The 11,194-nt window shown below is 49.4% G+C and overlaps 1 long non-coding RNA gene across 1 annotated transcript in view; it reads right to left on the bottom strand.

The window, feature by feature from the left end:
- Nucleotides 1-8,327, bottom strand: part of LOC144369173 (uncharacterized) — a 14,219-nt gene extending 5,892 nt beyond the window's left edge. Inside the window, exons 1-2 of the long non-coding RNA XR_013428666.1 lie at nt 7,958-8,327; nt 7,505-7,622 (exon numbers count right to left, since the gene is read on the bottom strand). This is a non-coding gene — a long non-coding RNA (uncharacterized LOC144369173). The remainder of the gene's footprint in view (nt 1-7,504; nt 7,623-7,957) is intronic.
- Nucleotides 8,328-11,194: the final 2,867 nt, after the last annotated feature.

Here is an 11,194-nt window from a genome sequence, read left to right as displayed (position 1 = left end):
TCCCTGGGCTCGGTGAAGTCACCCCATCCCTGGGCCAGGCAGCAGCCCCATGGCAGGTGAAGGTCCTGCTCACCTGAGCTTCCTGTCCCTGGGTGTGCTGCTGTCCAAACCACCGCGAGTGACCACAGCAGCCTGCTCCTGCCAGCCTTTGGGGTGAGCCTGGTGCCGTCTAAGGTCTTCACCCGTCTAAGGTTGTCACCCACCCAGCAACCCTCCGGGCAGGTGCCACGATCAGCCATGTACACCCTGGAAACGGAAGTTAAGGAGGCTCCCACTGTGTCCCCAACGCCCAGTCCTCAAGGCAGAGTCGGGATTTGGACCCCGGTTCCAGCTCCAGAATCTGAGCCTCTCCCGCTGTCTCCTCCGCCACATGGAGGCCACCGAGGCCCTTAGCTGCACGAGCCCATCCCACCCCAGTTCTCTCCTGGACCTAGCGCACAGCTTTATCCGGGACCCGGTGAACAGAAGTCAAATGAACCAACAAATGGGCGAAGGAATGATTCGTCCAAGAAAACTACAAGCAGCAGGTCAGAACAGACACGACGATTGCAGACCTTAGGGTCACGTAATGCTGTGTTCAGGGAGAAGAAAGCAGATCCAAAGTCACTGGCTCTCCTCTGCTTCATTCATAATGGTCCACAATTAAAAACAGCTCAGGTGCTCGGAGGCAGGAGAGACAAGCTGGGCTGCGTCTGTGCAGTGGGTTAGCTCAGCCCATTGGGGGTCAGGATGCAGACCAGGGGGATCCTCGAACATTGAGCTGAAAGGAGGAAGCCATTCACACAGCGTTCCAGAGCAGGCAACACCCATCTCGGGTGTGCAGAAAAATAAACAAAGCCGAATGTGGTGGTGCACGCCTATAATCCCAGCGGCTTGGGAGGCTGAGGCAGGAGGATTTCGAGTTCAAAGCCAGCCTCAGCAACTTAGTGAGGCACTAAGCAACTCAGTGAGACCCTGTCTCTAAGTAAAATACAAAACAGGGCTGGGGATGTGGCTCAGGGATTGAGTGCCCCTGAGTTCAATCCCCGGTACCCTCCCCCAACATAAATAAATAAATAGATGGTAGATAAATAAATGCAAAATGACATTTTCCTTTAGGAGGCGACTGGGGACAGGAACTGAGTGGGAAGGAGGATGAGGGGATTTCTGGAGTGAGGGACAAGTGCTTTTTATATATCTTTGAAACATAATCACATATTGACCTGTTTTGGGGTAAATAACAGCAACTTACATTAAAATGTATCCAGCAAGTAAGATGAGGACTCCCTGTTCCAGAAGGTCAGGACACCTACTGTCCCTTCCTCCTGTAAACACCACTAACATGTCGGAATATTAACAGCAGAGCCTGGACTTCTAGCCACCACTCAGCAGTGAGAAGAAGCCCCCTTCCTCGGGTGTCAGTGGAACCTGGAAGGGGAGCCTGGACTTGTGCCCCCACCTGGCAATGATGGGGTGGCGTCCCCTTCCCCATTCCTCATTGCTGGAGCAGTGTCTGAAGTAGCCAATCAAAACTGAAGCCAAAAAGTAGATCCAGAGTCTTTTAACCTAATACACCAGATGTCAAGACTTCAGTAGAAAACCACTCGTCGCACTAAGAACCAAGAAGATCAAAAACTAAATGCAAAATTAAAAAAGGAAATCAACGAATCCTAACGCCGAAAGGACAGAAAGTTTGAAATGATGTAACACACATTTCAAAGCAGCCAGCAGAAAGGTGCTTCAGAGAGCAAGGACAACATTCTTGAACCAAATAGAAAGAGGCTGGGGAGAGAGGAGACTCTAGAGCTGAAAATGCAGTGCATCAAATTAAAAAATAAAATAGAGATGCTCAGCCGCAGGATAAAGGGGACAGAAGGACAGTCAGGGAGTAGGACGACAGGACAATAGGAAACACCCAACCTGAAGAACAAAGAGAAGATAAGGTGGAAGAATGAGAAGAGGAGGAGGAGGAGGAGGAGGAGGAGGAGGAGGAGGGAGCCCTGGGATCTGAGGGGCTATGTCAAAAGCCTACTTCTGAGGCACTGGGTTCTGGGAGGAGAGCAAAAAGGGCAGAAATGGAAAACGCTCAAAGAAATAATGGCTCAAATGTTTCCAAATTTGATAAAAGCCATTATCCTGTGGATTTAAGAACCTGAGAAAACCTCAAACATAATGAACTCAAGAAACCCACTGATTTACAGCCAGCCTTAGCGACTTAGAGAAACCTTGTCTCAAAGTAAAAAATAAAAGGGGCTGGGGCAAGGCGTGGTGGTGCAGCCTGGTGCAGTGGCCCACGTCTGTGATCCCAATGGCTCCGGAGGCTGAGGCGGGAGGATCGTGAGTTCAAAGCCAGCCTCAGCAACCTAGTGAGGCCCTGAGCAACTTAGCAAGTACATGTGTCTAAATAAAGTATAAAAAGGGCTGGGGATATGGCTCGTTGGTTAAGTGCCCCTGGGTTCAATCCACATACCAAAAAATAGAAAGAAAGAAAATCGACACTAAGACACGTCATAGTCAAACTTCTAAAAACAAATAAAAGACCAACAAAGATATCTTGAAACCAGAGAGAAATGACAACTTATCTGTAAGGATGAAAAGACCAAAATTTCATGAGAAACCTGAGCAGAGGACTTTTGGGACTTTGCTGAGAGAAGAAGGCTGCCCTTCTAGAACCCCACATCCAGCCGAAAGATCCTTCTCAACGAAAAGATCCTTCCAGAAGGGAAGGGAAAGCAAGGTGTTCTGAGGAGAAGGGAAACTGCGAGTGCAGTCACCCTCAGAGTCCTGCAGAGGACTGGCCGAGAGTTCTCGCAACACAGAGGGAACAATAAAAAGGAACATGGGGACACCCGTAGGAAGGAGGAGCCTGGTCAGCCAAAATACTGGCAAGTGCAATGGAGAGTCTGCCTCCTCCTGAGCTGTCCCCATGGCATGACAGGTGAAGAAAGTGACAACTAATATGGAAGCCAACTGGATGTAGAGGAAACGTTGAAGAAACTGTATCATAAACAGGAAGGTAATAGGACATGGAGACAGGTAACTCTCCAAACGTCACTCGGATTTGTAAACGATGACACTAGTAATTTATGGGAAGTCTTAAAATAGAGGTTAAAAAAAATTGTAATAAAATTTAAAAAAAAAACATTCCTAACACAAAGTCTCACCGACTAAGAATAGGTGAGAACATCCTCGCCTATAAGGGCATCGATGGACAGCTTGGAGCTCCTGTCATTCTTAAAGTGAAGAATTGGACACTTTCCTCCTAACACGAGAAACTCGCCAACTCTCTGCAACACTGGGCTGGAAATGCTACCAGGGCAACCTGACGAGAGACCGAGAGAGGAGTTCCAGAACCAAAGTGAAGAAGCAAAGCCGCCTTTATTCCCCATGACACAGGGTCTTGTAGAAAATCCTATGGAGCCAGAAAGCTACTGAAGCCAAAGAGTGACGTTAGGGACGATACAGAGGGTCCAGGTGGGTCACTCAGGGGGACAGGGCTTGCCTGGCAAGTGTGAGGCTTGGAGTTAGGTCCCACCCCCGGGGGGAAAATTTTTTTTTTTTTTTAGATACATCACAGAAGATCAATGTACAGAAATCAATTATGTTTCTATACACTTGAAATGAATGATTAGAAGTGAAAATTTTACATACCATTCACAATAGTGTCCAAGGTATACAATATTTAGGGCAAATGTGATGTAAGAGGGACTAGATCTATACACTGACAATCACAACGTAATGGCCAAGAGAAAAGAGAATCTGAATTGATACAGATGTACTATGCTCATGGATAAGAAGAGAGAATTTTTAAGGTATAAATTTTCACCAAATTGATCTTAAACTAGTTGTTGTTGTTGTTGTTGTTTTTGAGATGGGCATCTCACTATATTACCTGTGCTCCATTGATCCTCCTCCTCCTCAGCCTCCTGCGTTCATGTGCTCCCCCTCCTGCCTCAGCCTCCCTTGTAGCTGGAATTACAGATGTGTGCCACTTTACCTGGCTTGAGCTTACATTCATTGGAGGTGTAAATTCTCTCCAAATTGATCTACAAATTCAATGCAATTCTAATAAAAGTCCCAATTGAATTATCTTTTGTTGAGAAATGGACAAGTTAATTCTAAAATTCATAAAGAAATGGAAAGGACCTAGAACGGTCAAAACAAGTTTGCAAAAGATGAACAAATCTGCAAGATGAACACTGCTTGATTTTGAGACTTCTGCTACTAGCACAGTTTACATCACACAGAAAACCAACGATTCTCCCGGGCCCCCAGTGGCCCTCCTAAAATCAAGAGGCGGCGTCTCATAGCCTCTCAATGAATCTGGCCTGATCACAGGGACTTTCTTTCCTTACAGAACAGGGCAGAAAGGACCTGACAGGAGGCCGAGGGTGGGTTATAAGAAGCTTTGCAGCTTCTGCCTGGGTCTCTTGGGTCATTTGCGTTTGCAAGACTCATTCTAGGACAAGCCACAACTAAGAAGTCCAACTTCCCTAAAGTGTCACTCTGTGGGGAAGGCTAAGGGAGACATCTAGAGAGGCTGCAGAGAGAGAGTTGGTGGCCAGTGGCCCTCCAGCTGCGGCAGGCAGTCCAGTGCAGGGGAAAGATGGGGAAAGGTAGGGGCCACCTTGGGCCTTCACCCTGGTGGACCTTCTGGACGATCTCTGTGGCAGGCACAATCCAGCTGTAAATGCATGAGAGACCCTTGGAAAGAACCACCCAGAGGAGCCCAGCCAACAGCGTGAAAAGGTGATAGCATGTTGTGGTCTCACGACACACACACACACAGACACACACACACACATACACACAAGGGCAGTGAAACAAAGCACAGACATCAACGGAATGTCAGGGTCAAGACTCCAAAAACTGACTGACTTTTGACAACGTAGTAAAGCAATATGATAAATAGAGTCTTTTCAACACACTTTGCATGAACAATTAGATGTATACGTGGAAAAAAAAAAAGTGAACTTTCATCCAGGTCTCACACCCTATGCAAAAGATAACCCAAAATAGGTCATCATAGATCTAAAATAACTATAGCTTCTGAAATAAAATATGAGAAAGTCATTGTGACCTAGGGTTAGGCAAAGATTTCTTATGCCAAAAGCCTGACATATAAAAGAAAATATTTTTAAATTGGGCTTCTTCAAAATTAAAAACAAAAGACTCTGCTTAGAAGGTAAAAAGACAGGCTTTTAACTTAAGCAAGGGAAAAGAAAAGATGGGGAGAATATATTTGCAAATCATATATCTAAGAAAGAATTTCTATCCATAATATATAAAGAGTTCCCCAAACTCAGTAAGAAATTAACTTAAAAATGGGCAAATTACTTTTTTTTTTCATTTCTGTCACTTTTTTGTATTTTTACTGTGGAACTGAGTTTTCGCCTTTACATTGAACATCCTCAGTGGAAGAAAGGTCTGTACACAAATATCAGAACCGATGTGACAGGACAGGACAGAAGGGATGAAGGATCATAAGGTGTAACGTCACACACAGCTGCGGAGGGTCGCAAACCCCATTCAGAACAACAGACCAGAGTGTGAATGTCTCTCAGTGGCTTCAGGACAGCTTCACAAGGCTGGATAAAGAGGGGCTCACGTAGTGCAGGAGAAGTGTGACTCAGAGCTGCCCCACGGTGTCCTGGGCAAACTAACTTACTTTCCATCTATCGGTCTATGTATCCATGCTGGGGATTAAACCCAGAGGTGCTTTACCACTGACCTGCATCCCCAGCTCTGTCTGGTTTTTTATTTTGAGACAGGATCTTGCTAAGTTAATAAGGCTGGCCTCAAACTTGTGATCCTCCTGCCTCAGCCTCCCCAGCCACTGGGATGACAGGTGTGCGCCCCTGAGCCCGGCTGAGCAAAACATTTAAACAGACGTTTCCTAAGGAAGAAAGACCAATGACAACAAGCATATGAAGGCTGCCGGTGGGGTCACCAGTAGCCAGTAGGGAGACTCACACTAAAGGAGCAATGAGGTGCCCCTCTGCACCCGCTGGAATGGTCCCAAGACAAAAGAGCAGCTGTAACTGCATCACAGAAAGTGACAGGAAATAAGACTCCCCTGCACTCCTGTGATTCGAAATGACAAGGCTGTCCTTAACTGGACCTTTTCCTGCCAAAGGAATGGCCAGTGGACATTTCCTGCCCAGCCTCTGTAGGCTGCCCCAGCGGGGGAGCTTGCACTAGAGGCACCCTGGGGAGGCTGGCGCTCACAGGCTAGCCTTCCGGTGTTTTGTTGAAGCACCAGACGAGGAAGACCACGGGCTCCCGACCATTGTGCTCAGGGGCCTGCCCGCCTGGCTTTGGATTTGCAGTCAGGTCTTTTGGCAACACAAGCCCAATCGAACAATCCAGGTGGGACGTACAGGACCAGCAGCCTCCACTCCGGGCAGTTTCAGAGGACTGGACAGAACCTAGTGTGTCTCTGTGCTGGACCCGTGCATTTTGGACCAGCAGGAAGGGGCCGGCTGGGGGCAGGAAGGATCCTGCCTTAGCTGATAAAGCCAAAGCCTGCGGTTTTCTTCTTTGGGAGCTGCAAGCCTATCTTTACAGCTCTCCCGGGGCCTCAGAGGAGAGGAACTCTCTAGGAAGAGGCACTTTACCCCAAAGCGTGGTTTGCATATTGGGCAGGGGAGGCATCTGGCCCGTGTCTGGGTGGAGACCTGGGCACCCAGGGCCAAGTGCTCTGGGTCAGGAGAGCAGGACAACAAGTTTTCTCTCTTAAATGTCTTAACAGTTGAATTCCTCCTCCGACCGCCTCCCGGGCTTCTTGCTGTCTGGGGAGGAAAGCTGGTCGGGCTACAGTGCAGCGGGACCAGCACAGGTCCCCCACACGGCCCTGCCCAGCCCAGGTGCTGAGCACTTAGCAGTGAACTTGGCCACGGATAGACTGGACCTGTGCACATGCTGCAGGCCCAGCTTTGCTTTGGAACGGAAAAGGCTGTCTTTCTGTTCTCCTGAAACAATTCAGGGAACTGCTGGGGGTGGGGGTGGGGGGGGAACTCAGTCCTGCTGCAAGGACTAGCAAAATCTCTCCAGAGCCAAAATCAAATCAACACTAAAAGACCGATTTTTTCTTTCTTTTCTTTACTTTTTTTTTTTTTTTTTAAACCAATAGCTGGTTCGCAAATGGAGCTGTCCTCCTCGAAGCCCCTGAGCCCAGCCTGGGTCTGCAGAGTGGGCTGTGAGATTCCAGCTGGCCGACCCGGCCGGCTCCTGGTGGCCTCGGATATGATGCAACCTGGGCCTGAGCTTCACTGATTCATGGCGCCTCGCTGCACAGAGAAGCTCCAAGACTCACGGGTGGCCAGCAGGCCAGCCCCCTTGGCAAAGCCGCCCATCCCATGCCTTTTTTTTTAAATCTTCAGAAGATTCAGTACCATTTGGAGGGAAAAGGACATATCAAAGATTTATAAATGAAGCAATCATCTGATCCATTTTGTCTTCTGCTTGGTCCCAAGTCCAGTTCTGGGCAGACCCTAGACACCTGCCCCGGCGCCCCGGCTCTCACCTGCCCGTGAGATGATGACGCCTGCTGTCTGACCAGCCAGTCTCCTGGAGAGCTCCAGAAAGATATGCAGGTTGCAGGTCTGTGGGGCCCCTTCCCCTCCGGCTCTCCACTTTCTTGTCTGAAATTAAGGAGAGGTACAACCTTACCAGTCACGTTTCAATCATTTTGTTTTTTTAGAAGTTAGAATAAACCAGGCGCCGTGGCGCACACCTGTAATCTCAGTGGTCCAGGAGGCTGAGGCAAGAGGTCCCAAGTTCAAGGCCAGCCTCAAAAAAAAAAAAAAAAAAAAACAACTTAAGGAGGTTTTAGGGAGGGCTTAAGCAATTTAGTGAGACCCTGTCTCTAAATAAAATACAAAACAGGCCTGGAGATGTGGCTCAGTGGTAAAGCACCCCTGGATTCAACCCCTGGTACCAAAAAAAATAAAGAAATAAAAAATAAAAGTGAAATTACCATCATAAAATATCCACATCTATTATTTCTGGAGTGTGGGTCCCCAGGTGTTTGTTCCGTTCTTCTCTGGGTTTTCCTGTCTCCCTCCAACCTCCTGCCCCAATAAAAGAGCAAAGAGTCAGAGGGGCCTGTGACCTATCGACCTCTTTACATGGACTTTGTTTTGTACAAGAAAGTGCTGAGCAAGCCCACTCCTGCAGGAAGGAGAGGCGTCACTACTCGCAGGGCTCATCCAGGAACTCACTGGACCCCTGCCCTGGGCCTCACCCCCACCTGCCCCTCCGTCTCAGGTGGCTGTTTGCTCCAGGGCTGTTTGATTGACAGGAGTTTCCAGTCCAAGGCTCAGTGCCCAGGATGATGTAACCTCATTTCTAAGGCTCTGATTCAATCTCCCCACCCCCCCCACCATGACCCCAACCTGTCCCCAACAGAAGCGCACACCTGTACAAAGACAAACCACTGTCCGCCGTGGTTAAAAGACTGCTTCGCGTCATAAAATCCCAAATGTGTTCTCAGGCTTAACAAAAACCCAGAGCTAGAGAAAACCCACGTGGACGTTTGCACTCCTCCTGACTTCAAAACAGCCCAACTAAATTAAGTAACAAGAGCAACAAAAAGTTGTTTCCCACACCGATTGCCCAGCTCTTACCGCCAGTTTTCAGCCTGAAACAATTTTCATGCTTCAGTTATTAGCTTATGAAAATAGGCACCAAAGGGGGAAAATTTGAACAGATCTCCGGCTGCATTATTAGTCACCGCTACAGCTGAATGCGTTCCGGCACACGGCGGGTTATTCTGCCTGCCAGTATCTCAGTTTTGAACAAAATGTAGCTCACTAATGGGTTCTGCCTCACAGACCTTTCTGAAATCGTTACGTTGCCTTTCTCCGCCACTTATCCTACTTTTTCATGAGTAGTATGTACATTAGTCATTTATAGCAAAAAAGGAAAGGTCACAAAGCTGCCAGTCATTTGGAGGAAGCACCAAGGTATTGATAATGATGATCTCTGGCACTCAGGGTGGTGGATGGGAACAGATTCTGAAAACCTGGAGGGACAAGTGTACGGAGCTAGCAGGTGGTAGTCTGGAATAGAGGGAGCCAGGGTGGGCCAGTTGGACCACCCTCCCTCCGGCTCTTTGATTGGGCACGTGGTGCTGGACTGACATCTTTCTGGGCCAATCAGAGACACCTTGTTTAGTTGCTGACTGGTTTCAGGATTCCCAGATGAGCCTCCCAGGTTCCCAGCAGCAGCAGCAGCAGCAGCAACAATGGGGCAGTTGCTATTGACTTAAGCTAAGAGTGTTGCCCCCCCCAAACCAGTTTGAGCCAAGTGGGCAAAGAAATTGAATTTTGAGCCTTTTTTTTTTTTTTAATTTCTGCAAACTCCAGAATTGGTTAAAGAAAGTAAAGCCTGTGAATATTTTTCTTTGAAAAAAGTACCACCAAGTTAGTGCGCAAGAGGGTAACTGGGCAAAAGAAATAGAGATATGGAAAGCTTGGCGTGCACCCCGGTTTTCACAAGGCAAGTGTGAATCGCTAGGACTCTTTCCTGAACCCATCAGGGAGCTGGAGACTCCTCCACAGTCTCCACTCTCCATGGGCTGAAGAGGTCCTCAGAGCTTCCTCCCAGATGAGGGTAACAGATCCCCCGTCAGAGGCCCCCTGGCCAGGGCTGCAGCAGGGACCACCAAATGTGTTCTCTGAATCGCTAACAGACACTTTGATTTCCTCTTCATTAAGACACAACGTGGCTCTCGCTGCCCCAGAGGCTGACCTCACCTCCCAGGCCAGCTGCTCACCTTCCTGCTCTGCTGAGCCCGAACCCTGAGCCCAAAAGGGGCCCCTCCTGTCAGGTGGCCTAAATGTCTGCCCTGCCAAGCTCCTCTCCACCAGGGTCCCCGCATCCCCAGGGTCCCAGCCTCCTCAGGATTCCTCCCTGCCTCTTGCTGCTCTGAAGCCCAGCACACATCACTGCCAGACCCCAATTAATGTGACGACACAACCCTGAAGTCGTGCTAGACACCAAGAAGCAAAGAGGTGATTTCTTTTCCCCTGACTGTGTCCCTGGGGCATTACCAATCTGGACAGAGCCCTGCAAAGACCTGGGATCTTTAGAGATGCTGAGGTTCAGTGCAGCAGAGTGGCTCCCTGGGCCTTCCTGCCGGTGACCAGCACCGGGGCTGGGGCAGCTTTACTGGCCCAGCTGACCTCGAGCCCTCTCGTGGCCTCCCGCCTCAGTCCTTCCTCCCCCTCCTCCCAGTGCCAGGGCAAGGCTGCAGGATGGCATGGTACCTGTGGACCTGAGGAGGTCTGAGCCCTGTGGCATACCCAGGGCTACTAAAGGGGCCTCTCGCATCCTGTTCCAGCCCCAGGGCAGATTTAGCCATGGGACAGAGTCTGTGGCCCAGAGTGACAGTACCCAGTGGGCACGGATGGCCGCAGGTGTGCCCGCCACCTAGGAGCCCAACAGCTGTCAGTGGGAGGTGGGAGGTGGGAGGTGGGAGGGTGGAGCGAGCACCATCCTGGGGAACAGAAACCTGAGCAAACATGGCCCACCTCGTCTGGCCCCAAGTTACGATCCTCACCACCCACCTTGACTTGCCCCAAGTTACAATCCTCACCGCAACAGGCCATGGAGTACAAAGGGCATGCACCTCGCTGAATCCCCTCGCCTGTCGACGAGGGGTGTCCTGGTGAGTTCCCTCCCTTCACTTTTCTTTTTATTCATCTTGACCATCTGAGTGCACGACTCAGCAGTGTGATGTGCAGATCTCCAGAACTCCTCATCTGGCAAAAACGGCAACTCTATACCCTCCCCCGCCCCGTGCGCTGATCCCGGTCTCTGTGGATTTAAGTACTCGAACACCGTATGCCAGTGCACTCATTTAGCTTTTGTCCTTTGTGTCTGGCTTATTCACTTAGCGGAATGTCTTCCAGGTTCCTCCAAGTATCAATGTGTACCTCTTTTTTTAAGGTTGAATAATATTCTGTTATTCGCAGGACCTTACTTGTTAGCCATTCGTCTGTCGGCGGACCCTCGGGTGGCTCCTCTCTTTGGGCTACTGTGAATAATGCCATTATGAACGTGGGTTTGCAAATGTCTCTTCGAGACTCTGCTTTCTCTTGGATATGCATGCGCCAAGTGGAATTGCTGGTGGAATGGCCATCCTGTTTGATCCGGGGGATCACCGGGCGGCCTCCTGCACAGCTGTAGCTCTTCGCAGTGCCACCAACAG

The sequence above is a fragment of the Ictidomys tridecemlineatus genome, chromosome 12 (genome assembly GCF_052094955.1).
Source record: "Ictidomys tridecemlineatus isolate mIctTri1 chromosome 12, mIctTri1.hap1, whole genome shotgun sequence".
In the NCBI taxonomy this organism is placed as follows: domain Eukaryota; kingdom Metazoa; phylum Chordata; class Mammalia; order Rodentia; family Sciuridae; genus Ictidomys; species Ictidomys tridecemlineatus.
Note: the sequence above shows the minus strand (reverse complement) of the source record. Positions and strands in the feature narration are given on the sequence as shown.